Source organism: Crinia signifera, chromosome 1 (assembly GCF_055691185.1).
Source record: "Crinia signifera chromosome 1, ASM5569118v1, whole genome shotgun sequence".
Taxonomy (NCBI): domain Eukaryota; kingdom Metazoa; phylum Chordata; class Amphibia; order Anura; family Myobatrachidae; genus Crinia; species Crinia signifera.
The window spans coordinates 96844473-96858313 of record NC_139217.1 but is presented as its reverse complement, the minus strand read 5'-3'; the positions used below and the strand labels follow the sequence as shown (position 1 = coordinate 96858313).

Below are 13841 nucleotides of genomic sequence, written 5' to 3'. Positions count from 1 at the left end.
CTGTAGAATTGTGAAAATGGGATGTTGTCTTTCCATTGTTTGACATGTCCACTTTTGTAATGAAGATAGCTGTTTGTATCTACAGTCTTAATGAAGTTTTTAGTTGTTACTGTCTTCCCTTCATTTGATAATATTAAGTCCAGAAATTCTACATGATCTTTACTCACATTGAATGTAAATTTCAAATTGTAATTGTTATTGTTGATGTGGTTAATGAATTTCATGAAGTCTTCCAGGTTTCCGTCCCATATAACAAGTATGTCATCTATATATCGTTTGTATATATGTATATTGTTTTTGAAAGGATTATTGTTGTAGACGTACTGGTCTTCCCATTTGCCCATAAGTAAATTTGCGAAACTTGGTGCAAATATTGTGCCCATGGCAGTTCCGCAAATTTGTAAAAAGAATTGGTCCAGAAATTTGAAATAATTATGGGTTAATATAAACATAATGATGTCACAGATGAAGTTGATATGGGCAGTGGTTAGGTTGGTATCTTTTTCTAGAGCTTCTCTGCAGGCTTGAGTACCTTTTACATGTTCAATGGAGGTGTAAAGTGATGAAACATCTATGGTGGCCCATAGGAAGGTGTCCTGCCAGGTGATGCTTCTCATAATTCTCAGTACGCTGGATGTATCTTTCAGGTATGATGGTAATTTGATGACTTTATTTTTAAGGAAGATGTCAACATATTCAGAGCAGTGTGCCGTAAGTGAGTCGATTCCTGCTAATATAGGTCGGCCTGGTGGATACCTGAAAGATACATCCAGCGTACTGAGAATTATGAGAAGCATCACCTGGCAGGACACCTTCCTATGGGCCACCATAGATGTTTCATCACTTTACACCTCCATTGAACATGTAAAAGGTACTCAAGCCTGCAGAGAAGCTCTAGAAAAAGATACCAACCTAACCACTGCCCATATCAACTTCATCTGTGACATCATTATGTTTATATTAACCCATAATTATTTCAAATTTCTGGACCAATTCTTTTTACAAATTTGCGGAACTGCCATAGGCACAATATTTGCACCAAGTTTCGCAAATTTACTTATGGGCAAATGGGAAGACCAGTACGTCTACAACAATAATCCTTTCAAAAACAATATACATATATACAAACGATATATAGATGACATACTTGTTATATGGGACGGAAACCTGGAAGACTTCATGAAATTCATTAACCACATCAACAATAACAATTACAATTTGAAATTTACATTCAATGTGAGTAAAGATCATGTAGAATTTCTGGACTTAATATTATCAAATGAAGGAAAGACAGTAACAACTAAAAACTTCATTAAGCCTGTAGATACAAACAGCTATCTTCATTACAAAAGTGGACATGTCAAACGATGGAAAGACAACATCCCATTTTCACAATTCTACAGGATCAAACGTAATTGCAGCACAGCCATATCATGCACAGAACAAGTTGAAATTTACGCCAACCGGTTCAGGGAAAGGGAGTACCCCGAAAAAATCATTCATCAAGCTATCACCAAGTGTGAAGAACTCAACAGAGCAGAATTACTGGAGGAGAAAATCAAACCTAAAAGAGGGGAAGAGAACAACCACTCATTAGCGTTTATTACACAATTTTACTGCGAAGAAAAAAAGATCAGACAAACCATCAGTAAACACTGGAATATACTTAGAATGGACCCTATTCTAGAAGAAATACTCCCCAACAAACCTCACGTCATATTCAGAAAATCAAGAAACCTCAAAGAGATATTAGCACCCAGCCTGCTTGAAAGCAACCCCATTCAACAAATGTCATTAACCAAATGCACAGGTACATATAAATGTGGTCACTGCAATATCTGCAAACACGTTCATCCGGATAGAAAAACTTTTCATAATTACAATAATACCAAAAAATATACAAAGAAACATTTCTGTAACTGTAATACCACATCAGCTATCTACATGATCGAATGTCCATGTGGTCTTAAATACGTGGGGAAGACCAAACACCCACTCAAACTCAGAATACAGGAGCATATCAGATATATTAAAAACAAACTTACAACCCATTCCGTATCTCGACACTTCCTAAATAATCACAACTCATCCGTAGAAAATCTGAAATTCACCACCATCGAACACGTTACCCTCGGACCACGGGGAGGGGATTTAGCAAAGAGACTTTCCCAACGTGAGATGTTTTGGATCTACGAACTCAATACCCTGTCACCCCATGGTCTAAATGAAAGCTACGAAATAGCCCCATTCCTCTGAAGAGACAACGCCACAGAGGTCTTAGCCTGTATGAAAGTGACCCCAATACAAGGAAATGCGATCATCCCACTCTGCACAAACCCGATTCCATCCGAACTCGGAAATTAAAAAGCAGTGGGCCCAACAAGTACTTGGGAGGGAGACCACCAGGGAAAATTGGGTATCGCATGTAATACTGTACAGGGAAGGACACCAACAGGTCTAAAGAACCTCTGATGACAGTTGTAAATAAAGGACCTCCAGAAGACACAGAGGACATCATTACTGAAGGCAACAACTTGAATATTTGAAAATCCCACCCTCATATGAACTCAAGAAAAACCTGAAAAATACAATACAAAAACCTGGTATCGGGACTATTCCTTTTCAACAAAGAACTAAAGAATTGATTAGCTACAAACAGAGACATTCATTATACCCCAGAAAGCTCCGACAGAAAGTTTCCAGAAAGGAGAAAAGAAAAAATGAAATAATTACTATTCCAATTACTGCCAATAGACTCAAAAGAAATGAACTCTGTATATACAGAACAAATTTGGTCATTGCACCATTTGGTGAAATAGAGCTTAGGGTTCTTAACCACAAAAAATCACAAATATATGACGTACTAAAAATAAAAATTCTGTCATAAAAAATCATCATTCTCACTTATAAATATCTCCTATATATTTGGCTACATCTGTCACTCAAAGTGGGTGTCTGTGTCTATAACGCTCTGTTCCTGGACTTTCCTCTTAATGTGTGATTGCCTTCATCTGTGCTGAACACCTTTCTGAGAAATTAACCTGTTTAAAACAGGTGATGGCAATCATACATTAAGGGGAAGTCTAGAAACAACAGCATTGTGTCCCTCCTGGAGAGGGTCATGTTGGGAGGTATGTGACAGAGAACCAGCCCAGTGAGCCCACAGACAGTGCCAGACACCCACTGCCTTCCCATGTTGCCCAGCACTGCTACTCCACAGCCACCAGGTGAGCGCCCCCCTCCCGCGATTTGCGGCAAAACCTCCCCCCCCCGCGCGCCCCCCCCCCCTCCCGCGATTCACGGCAAAAACACCCGCTCCCCCGCGACCCCCAGCAAAAACACCCTCGCGACCCCCCCTCCCGCGATTCGCTGCAAAAAGAACCCCCCCACGACCCCTCCCGCAATTCGCGGCATAACCACCAGCCCGCGACCCCCCCTCCCGCGAATCGCGGCAAACCCTCCCCCGTGACCCCCCCCCCGATTCGCGGAAAAAACACCCCCCCGCGACCCCCCCTTGCACGATTGGTGGCACCCCCCTGCGACCCCCCTCCCGCGATTCGCGGCACCCCCCCCCCCCGCAATTCGCCGCAGCCCCAGGATTAAATGGCACATGCAAAACACTGACATGGCTATGGTCGACAATGAAAAAGGTTGACATGAGTTTTTGAAGATTAATTTTTAATTTTTTTAATTTTTTCATATTCATTGTCATGTGTCGACATGGACACCAATGAAGTGGCACACTTATGTCAACATTTACATGTGTTAACCTTTCTGTGTTGATTTTTTCTTGTGGCGATTCGCGTCACACCCCCCGCAACCCCCCCTCCCGCGATTCGCGGCACCCCCCGTGACCCCCCACCTCCCGCAATTCGCGGCAACCCCCCACCGGAACCCCTGTGAACCCCGCCCTCCCACGATTCGCGGCACCCACCCCCGCAACCCCCCCTCCCGCAATTCGCGGCACCCCCCCCCCCGTGATTCGCGGCAGTTCCAGATTAAAATTGCACATGGAAAACACTGACATGGCTATGGTCGACAATGAAAAAGGTTGACATGAGTTTTTGTCATTTTTTTGTCATTTTTTTAATATTTTCATATTCATTCTCATGTGTCGACATGGACACCAATGAAGTGCCACACTTATGTCAACATTTACATGTGTTCACCTTTCTGTGTTGATTTTTTTCTTGTGGCGATTCGCGTCACACCCCCCGCAACCCCCCCTCCGGCGATTCCCGGCACCCCCCACGCGACCCTACCCTCCCGCAATTCGCGGCAACCCCCCACCGGAACCCCCATGAACCCCGCTCTGCCGCGATTCGCGGCACCCACCCCCCGCAACCCCCCCCTCCCGCAAATCGCAGCACCCCCCCGGGATTCGCGGCAGCCCCAGGATTAAATGGCACATGCAAAACACTGGCACGGCTATGGTTGACAATGAAAAAGGTTGACATGAGTTTTTGAAGATTTATTTCATTTTTTTAATGTTTTCATATTCATTGTCATGTGTCAACATGGACACCAATGAAGTGGCACACTTATGTCAACATTTACATGTGTTGACCTTTCTGTGTTGATTTTTTCTTGTGGCGATTCGCGTCACACCCCCCCGCAACCCCCAATCCCGCGATTCACGGCACACACACACACACCTCCGGCAGCTCCAGAATTAAATTGCACATGGAAAACACTGACATGGCTATGGTCGACAATGAAAATGGTTGACATGAGTTTTTGAAGTTTTTTTTTTTCATTTTTTGAATATTTTCATATTCATTCTCATGTGTCGACATGGACACCAATGAAGTGCCACACTTATGTCAACATTTACATGTGTTGACCTTTCTGTGTTGAATTTTTCTTGTGGAGATTTGCGTCACCCCCCCCCCCACAACCCCCAATCCCGCGATTCACGGCACACACACACACACCTCCCCCGCGATTCTCGGCACCCCACCCCGTGACCCCCCCTCCCGTGATTCACGGCACACCCCCGCGACCCCCCCCCCTCCCATGATTCGCCGCAACCCCCGCCCCGTAACCCCCCCTCCCGCGATTCGTTGCACCCACCCCCGCGACCCCCCCTCCCGCAATTCGCGGCACCCCCCCCCCCCCCCGATTCGCGGCAGCTCCAGAATTAAATTGCACATGGAAAACACTGACATGGCTATGGTCGACAATGAAAAAGGTTGACATGAGTTTTTGAAGTTTTTTTTTTCATTTTTTGAATGTTTTCATATTCATTCTCATGTGTCGACATGGACACCAATGAAGTGCCACACTTATGTCAACATTTACATGTGTTGACCTTTCTGTGTTGATTTTTTCTTGTGGCGATTCGCGTCACACCCCCCCACCCCCCCCCGCAACCCCCACTCCCGCGATTCACGGCACACACACACACCCCCGCGCGATTCTTGGCACCCCACCCCATGACCCCCCCTCCCGTGATTCACGGCACACCCCCCGCGACCCCCCTTACCATGATTCGCCGCAACCCCCGCCCCCGTAACCCCCCTCCCGCGTTTTGCGGCAACCCACCCCGCGACCCCCCTCCCGCGATTCTCTGCAATCCCTCCCCTCCCGCGATTCGCAGCATCCACCCCCCCCCAACCCCCCCCTCCTGCAATTCGCGGCACCCCCCGCGACCACCCCTCCTGCAATTCGCGGCACCCTCCGCGACCCCCCCTCCCGCGATTCGCGGACACCTAAGTTGCAATACAGGGCATCTTTCATACAATTCTAACCATATTTCTCATATACAAACGTTCACAAATTAAGGGGGCGCAGCCCCTTACGACGGTGTGAAGAGCGCCCGTAGGGCGCGATGAATCACCTAGTTATTATATATTTTTCTATCACACATCTATACCCACATTTTAAGAACCTTGTCACGACTATTGTTATAAGTTCATATTAATGTCACATATGTATTTAAATATGTATAGGACTATCCTGTTTGTCACCTTATAATCACATGAACAGAGTTAAGCAAAACACATGGGATCACCATTGCTTGCATGTATGCACGAAAATGCCACCTATATGATAACGAAGAATCTAAAATGCTTCCATGCGGCAAACGAACTCTGAATAAGTGTCCTTTTCCATTAATATTTATACTTTGTTTTTTCGTAGTACATACAATATAAAGAGCTAAATATGTCTCCACCTGAGGATTGCTATGACAACGCTTGCGTCTCACAATGAAAAACTCCGCCCCCATAAGTATGAAGACCGGGATCCAATAGAAGATCAGGATCCAACAGAAGGTCTGCGCTCCAATACAGCAACATCCGCGTTCCACAAAACAGACAGCGAGGAGACGCACATCTGGTCTATCGTCAGTACGGCACAAGCCTTAATTTCCGCGTTCCAGAGTCAGCGCAATGTGCGCTCCAACTACAAACACTTCCGCGTTCCATGGACGGACAGTGCGATGACGCACTTCCGGTCCAGCGAAAAAAGTTCTAACTGATTGCGGCAGCATTTGCTGCAAATTCACCAACACTGACTGGACAACATTAATGGAGAATTAGTCTCCAATCCTATTGGCAATTGCTATAAACCTTTTTCCAGGACTGTATCAAAATAACGAAAAATTGGACACTTCCGCTTCCGGTTTCTAATCCCACCCCCATGTAATCACAGATAGTATAAATACCCTTACTGATCACACCTCAATATTCTGCTCCCCTTGAAGAAGTCCACAAGTGGACGAAACGCGTCGGGACCACCCTCTAATCCTTCCTGCCACTGAGCCAAGAGACTGCAGCACTACCTCCTGGTCTCCTAACCACGAAAAAGACTTTCCCCTTTTTTTACTTACCCTATATCCAGCTAAGTACTAACCATACTTTTTAACAAAGGGGATATACTGATTGCTCTTATATGTCTGTATTTTTTTAATACTGTGCTTATCTGTTTCCACCTACTTCCTTGTTGTCTCCATTCCCCTTCCCCATCCCCACTACCTATCCCAACCAATTGTATAACTGTCATATTTATGTTCTTGTATATTGTATGAATTAAGTGTATACAAAAAATCTTTTTTTATATATATATATATATATACTCTTTTATTTTGGTATATTAAATACATATTTACAGTATATCTTTGCATATATGTCCATACTTTTTTTTATAACAATTACTAGACCACTGTAAGGCGCCTTGACTCTCCCCATACTCTTCATCCAAACTTCTCCGGTTCACCAAGCCGGCACCTAGAGAATCGGCTAGCCACCCTAAAGATTTTATAGTTAGATCCTAAAAATCTTATAGGTTACACCGAACACATTGTATTTAGGGTAATCTAATGCGCCAGTGTCTTAGAGCTTCTTTTTGATCCCCATATATATATATATATATATATATCTATATCTGTAGAAAAAATGTCGAAGGAAGCGCTTGTTAGTGCAATCCGTAGAAAAAATGTAGAAGGAAGCGCTTCTTAATATATATATATATATTTATATATATATATATATATATATATATATGGGGCAGTGGATGCACCAGTAGACTGGTATTATTTATACAGCAGTAAATGCACCAGCAGAGAAACATTATATATATATTGCACTATATGCACCAGCAGAGAGGTATTATATATACGGCAGTAGATGCACCAGCAGAGAGGTATTATATATATATATACAGCAGTAGATGCATCAGTAGACTGGTAATATTTATACGGCAGTACAGTAGATGCACCAGTAGAGTTGACCGGTATTATATATAATGCAGTAGATGTGCCAGTGGACTGGTGTTATTTATACGGTAGAATAGTACAGTAGATGCACCCACAGAGAGGTAATATATATATATATATATATATATATATATATATATATATATATATATATATATATATATATATATAGCAGTAGATGCACCAGTAGACTGGATTTTTTTATACGGCAGTAGATGCACCAGCAGAGAGGTATTATATATACGGCAGTATATGCACCAGCAGAGAGATATTATATGTATGGCAGTGTATACACCAGCATAGAGGTATTATATATATATGGCAGTTGATGCACCAGCAGAGAGGTATTATATATATATACTGCAGTAGATGCACCAGTAGAGTCGACTGGTATTATTTATATGGCAGTAGATGCACAAGCAGAGAGGTATTATATATATATACGGCAGTGGATGCACCAGCAGAGAGGTATTATATATATATATATATATATATATATATATATATATATATACGGCAGTAGATGCACCAGTAGACTGGTATTATTTATACGGCAGTAGATGCACCAGTAGACAGGTATTATATATACGGCAGTAGATGCACCAGTAGACAGGTATTATATATACAGCAGTAGATGCACCAGTAGACTGGTATTATTTATACAGCAGTACAGTAGATGCACCAGCAGAGAGGTATTATATATATACAGCAGTAGATGCACCAGCAGAGAGGTATTATATATACGGCAGTAGATGCACCAGCAGAGAGATATTATATATATGGCAGTAGATGCACCAGGAGACTGGTATATATGGCAGTACATTAGATGCACCAGTAGAGAAGTATTACTATTATATATATGGCAGTAGATGAACCAGTACACTGGTATTATTAATATTTATATGGCAGTACAGTAGATGCACCAGCAGAGAGTATATATATATATATATATATATATATATATATATATATATATATAGTTTACCTTAGTTATATACAGCATTAAATAAATGCATCAGCAGGGAGGTATTAAAATATACAGCAGATGCACAAGCTGACTGGTATACAAGTGGTTAACAACAATGCACATATACTGATTTGGCCAGGTAGTACTGGCTGGGCTGGCAGCCACTGGCAGTGCAGAGCACACACCAGAGAGCAGAGCAGACAGTGGCACTAGTAGGCACTGGCAGTCGCCCCAGCAGCAAAATAAAGACAGCTCCTAAGTTCTAACCTAACTAACCGAACATAGCTCTGCACACAGAGTGTAACTATCCTTTTCCTACTCAGTTCAACTCACGAGTAACAAATGGCACCGGATGCTCGCCGTATAAATCGAGGTCTGTATATCACGAGAATGACGTTTTGCCCTCAGGAAGCGCCAAGCGCAGCACGGATTCGGGCTCAGATTCATACCGTTCGTGCGGTCTTGGATCTGGGAAATCTGAGCCCACACATCTCTACTCTCAACATAGGTGAAAAATTAAATTAAATCACAACGAATACTCTAAATAGAGAGATAGATAGATAGATAGATAGATAGATAGATAGATAGGTAGGTAGATAGATAGATAGATAGATAGATAGATAGATAGATAGATAGATAGATAGATAGATAGATAGATAGATAGATACTGTAGATAATTTGGATATATTCATATTGACTTCCTTTTCACGTCAGTTCAGAAAGATGAAGGCATCTTTCTGATGACTAGGCTGCCAGTACTTTAGCAGGTACATTATAATAGAAAGCCTACTGAGGCATGTTAGAATGTCTGTTAGCTAAAATATCTTTGCATAACAGGAGTTCTTCATGTGGATGTTACCATAGCACATAGGTTTCAATTCAGTATTTTGCAGTTGACATTTGGAATTGATTTGGGAATTTTGCCAATGCTTCTATTTTAATCTGCGCCCTGCCCAGAGGAGGCAAGTCATTGCTACCTTCTCCCTGATGACATCTCAACAGTCTCTTTCCAGGATTTTTTCATATCAGCTTCATTGAATGTTACATACTGTAGCTTTAGCTAATGTTATTTTAGTTGTAAGAGTGAGTAACATGCAAATGCATGTCAAATACAATAAATAGCTATTATATACTATTAAAACACACTCAAGGAATTTCATTTTCTTTTGATTGTACAATCAATATATATATAGGAAGGACCCTAGACTGCATACCCTATGTAATTTATTATTTATTTATTGACAGTTTCTTATATAGCGCACACATATTCTGCAGAGCTTTACACAGAATATTTTAACATTCAACCAGTCCCTGCCCCAGTGGAGCTTACAATCTATATTCCCTACCACATGTACACAAATTCCCTCTTGGGTTAAATTTTGTTGGAAGGCAACTAACCTACCAGTATATTTTTGGAATGTGGGAGGAAACCAGACTACCTGGAGTGAACCCACGCAAGCAGAGGAAGAATATACAAACTCTGCACAGTTAGAGGCATGGTGGGAATCAAACCCATGACCTCAATGCTGTGAGGCAGTAATGCTGACCATTACACAGTCTGTGCTGCCACGCAATGTAATGAAAGGTGTTGCTTTGCTGCGGCTTAAAGTTCCCCACCCGAAGTGAAATATACAGGTTGTCACGGACCCACCGGTCGCCTGCTCCGATACGTCAATCTGAGCAGCGCCGGCCGTGACTGGGGTTCACTCAGGACACTCGGGTCCTTTCCTTGAGGTACACTGCCACCAGCCAAAACCTGATTTTAGCGCCTGAAACTGCGCAAGGGGCGGCTTGGCTCGCCCCTGACCACACAATACAAGATAACAATGGTAACGTTTTTCAGCCGTTCTCTTCCGAGGCTAATGAGTCTTAGGAACACAGAACCAGAACTGGGAATATGTATTATTTATTCCTAGAAATACTACAGAGCTTTAGAAAATAGTTACAAGATTTTACAATGATTTTAAAAGTACACACAAGTTTTAAATGCAAATTTCAGAAATAAAATAAAAGGAAAAAAAAGACAGAACCGTATCCTACAATCCTGAAGTGGGGGGGTCCTCCACAAGAAATCTCTCGTCGCCTACAGCCTGCTTGCTAGACCCCCAGGTAGTGACACTGACTATAGGGAGAAAGGTCTTAGTTATACCTTGCAGACTCCCTCATCCCTCCCACCCTTGGGATTCCACTCTTTCCATGCTGAAGGAGTGTGGAAGGTCCCTGGCAATGTATTTCTACAGTCTGCTGTTTCAAAGTGATTGATCCTCCTTCCTTGCATAGCAGACCCACTGATAAGAGATGTGAAGGAAGGGGACAAACTCTAACCTCTTTTCCTGGACCATGGTTTATGAGGGGCTCAGATTTTATCTTACATCCTAACTCCGGAGGAGTTCACAGATGTCACACTGAGGGAATACAGGCCTCAAACTCAAACCAGGGTCACCTACAGTTTACATACAAGACATGTCCTGATTCCAATACTCACAGGAGACATAACTATTACACCAATATCAGACATACATTGACCGGACAGATAATCATAACAGGAGGCATACGTTAATTTGATCGATCACCTGATCTGATCGTTACACCTCCCCCTTTTAAAATGGCGCACAGAGGTGGTGACCCACGTCACCATCTCCTCAGTGCGCTATTCACTTCCTCGCCGTGAGAGTCCATCCGCATTACTGTGGTGGGCACCCTTTTTGTGCTGGATGGTAAAAGTGTACTGCTGCAGTATGAGACTCCATCTTAGCAGTTTACCATTATCTCCGGCAACTCTATTCAGAAATACCAATGGGTTGTGATCTGTAATTATTAAAAAGTCACGTCCGTACAGATATGGCTGGAGTTTTTGGAGAGCCCACACAATCGCCAAACACTCCTTCTCCACGGTGGCATAGGCTACTTCTCTGGGAAGCAATTTCTTACTTAAGAACAGGATGGGATGCTCCTCTCCTTTCTCATTGACTTGGCTGAGCACAGCACCTAGCCCATAATTGGAAGCATCAGTCTGCACTACAAACTTCTTTTGGAAATCTGGGGCCTGCAGCACAGGTGACTTAGCTAATGCGGACTTCAGCGCCAAAAATGCCCCCTCACATTCCTTTGTCCAATTGACCACCTGGGGCAACTTCTTTTTGGTTAAGTCTGTCAGTGGTTTTGCTAGAGTGCTGTAGTGGGGTACAAATTTTCGGTAATACCCAGCAGTACCTAGGAAGGACATGACCTGTTTTTTGGTTGTGGGAGTGGGCCACTCCGTTATAGCCTCTACTTTGCTTAACTCTGGGCGAAGGGTACCACCTCCAACACAGTGCCCCAGGTAGTGTACCTCACCCAGCCCAAGCTGGCATTTCTCTGGTTTAATCGTCAACCCGGCCCCCGTGATTTTACTTAACACACTGTTCAGATGGATCAGGTGCTCTTCCCAGGTCTGACTGAACACCGCAATGTCATCCAGGTAGGCGACGGCATGTGTCTCCTGGCCTTCCAGCAGGTCATTAACCAGGCGCTGAAAGGACGCAGGTGCATTTTTCATTCCAAAGGGCATGACCAGAAACTCAAACAGGCCGAATGGTGTGATAAATGCAGACCGCTCACGGGCCTCCGGTGACAGTGGGATCTGCCAGTATCCTCTACTCAGATCCATGACAGTGATGTAACGTGCCTGGGCCAGCTGATCTAACAGTTCATCTATCCTGGGCATGGGATAGGCATCGAACACAGTGGCATCATTTAACCTCCTATAGTCTACACAGAAGCGGGTGCCCCCACACTTCTTTGGGACCAGTACAACTGGGGCAGCCCAAGCACTGTGAGACCGTTGAATCACCCCCAGCTGCAGCATTTCATCAATTTCCCTCTTCATGGCTTCCAGCACCTCAGGAGAAGCCCGGTATGCTGGCTGCCTGAGGGGGGTCTGACTACCTGTGTTTACATGATGAGTTACCAAGTGTGTTTTTCCAGGCTTCCCTGTGAAATGGGACTTGTAGGGCTGCAGTGTGTCAGTGAGCTGTGCTCGCTGTGCCTCTGTCAGTTTATCACTGAAGTGGGCATCAGACAGGGATCGCCCCTCCTTAGCAGCAGCTGCTAAATCCATCAGGGGGTCAATTCCTTGCTCATTCTCAGGCAAACTACACACAGCAAACACACAAGCCCCCCTTTCGTGATAAGGTTTGAGCATGTTGACATGATACATCTTCTGCCTCTTACGTCCCTCCCCTTTTTCCACAATGTAATTAACATCTTTGATACGTTGTATTACAGTGTAGGGACCCTCCCAGGCAGCCTGCAGCTTGTTCTGTCTCATGGGAACCAGAGCCAATACCTTTTGCCCCACCTCAAAGATACGCTCTCTAGCCTGTCGGTCGTACCATTGTTTTTGCTTGGTCTGTGCAGCCTTCAGGTTGCTCTGTGCCATTTCCATTAGGAACTGCATTTTCTCCCTGAATTGCACCACATAGTGCACCACGGATGTTTCCGGGGTGACCAACTTCCCCTCCCACTCCTGTCTAATCAAATCCAGGGGTCCACGTGCACGGCGCCCATACAGGAGTTCAAAGGGGGAGAAGCCCGTTGATTCTTGAGGCACCTCCCGGTATGCAAACAGGAGGTGCGGCAAGAACCTTTCCCAGTCCCTTCCCTGGGACTCCACAAAGACCCTCAACATCTGTTTTAGGGTACCATTGAAGCGTTCGCAGAGGCCGTTCGTTTGGGGGTGATAGGCAGAGGTGATTAGGTGATCCACCTGCATCCTCTTACAGAGACTCTGCATGAGCTTGGACATGAACTGAGTACCCTGGTCAGTTAGCATCTCCTTTGGGAACCCCACCCTGGAGAAAATGGATATGAGCGCATCCGCCACTTTGTCTGCGCGGATGGAGGAGAGTGCTACAGCTTCAGGGTACCTCGTGGCGTAGTCCACCACAGTGAGAATGTATTGTTTCCCTGAGCTGCTGGGGATAGCGAGGGGCCCCACAAGATCTACACCAACCCGCTCAAAGGGTTCTGCGATAAGTGGTAATGAAATGAGAGGTGCTCGGCCTTGGTCACCGGGCTTCCCAGCTAACTGGCAGGCATGGCAGGAGCGACAGTAATTAGGTACATCGTTCCCCATGTTAGGCCAGAAAAAATTGGGCCTCAAACGAGCTTGAGTTC

The 13841-nt window shown here is 44.3% G+C and overlaps 1 protein-coding gene and 1 pseudogene across 1 annotated transcript in view; both read left to right on the top strand.

Moving 5' to 3' along the window:
* The window catches only part of TENM3 (teneurin transmembrane protein 3), a 2716013-nt gene that overhangs the window by 1167460 nt on the left and 1534712 nt on the right, over nucleotides 1-13841 (top strand). The gene's annotated exons all lie outside the window — the stretch shown is intronic.
* LOC146038861 (5S ribosomal RNA) lies at nucleotides 2310-2428 on the top strand (annotated as a pseudogene).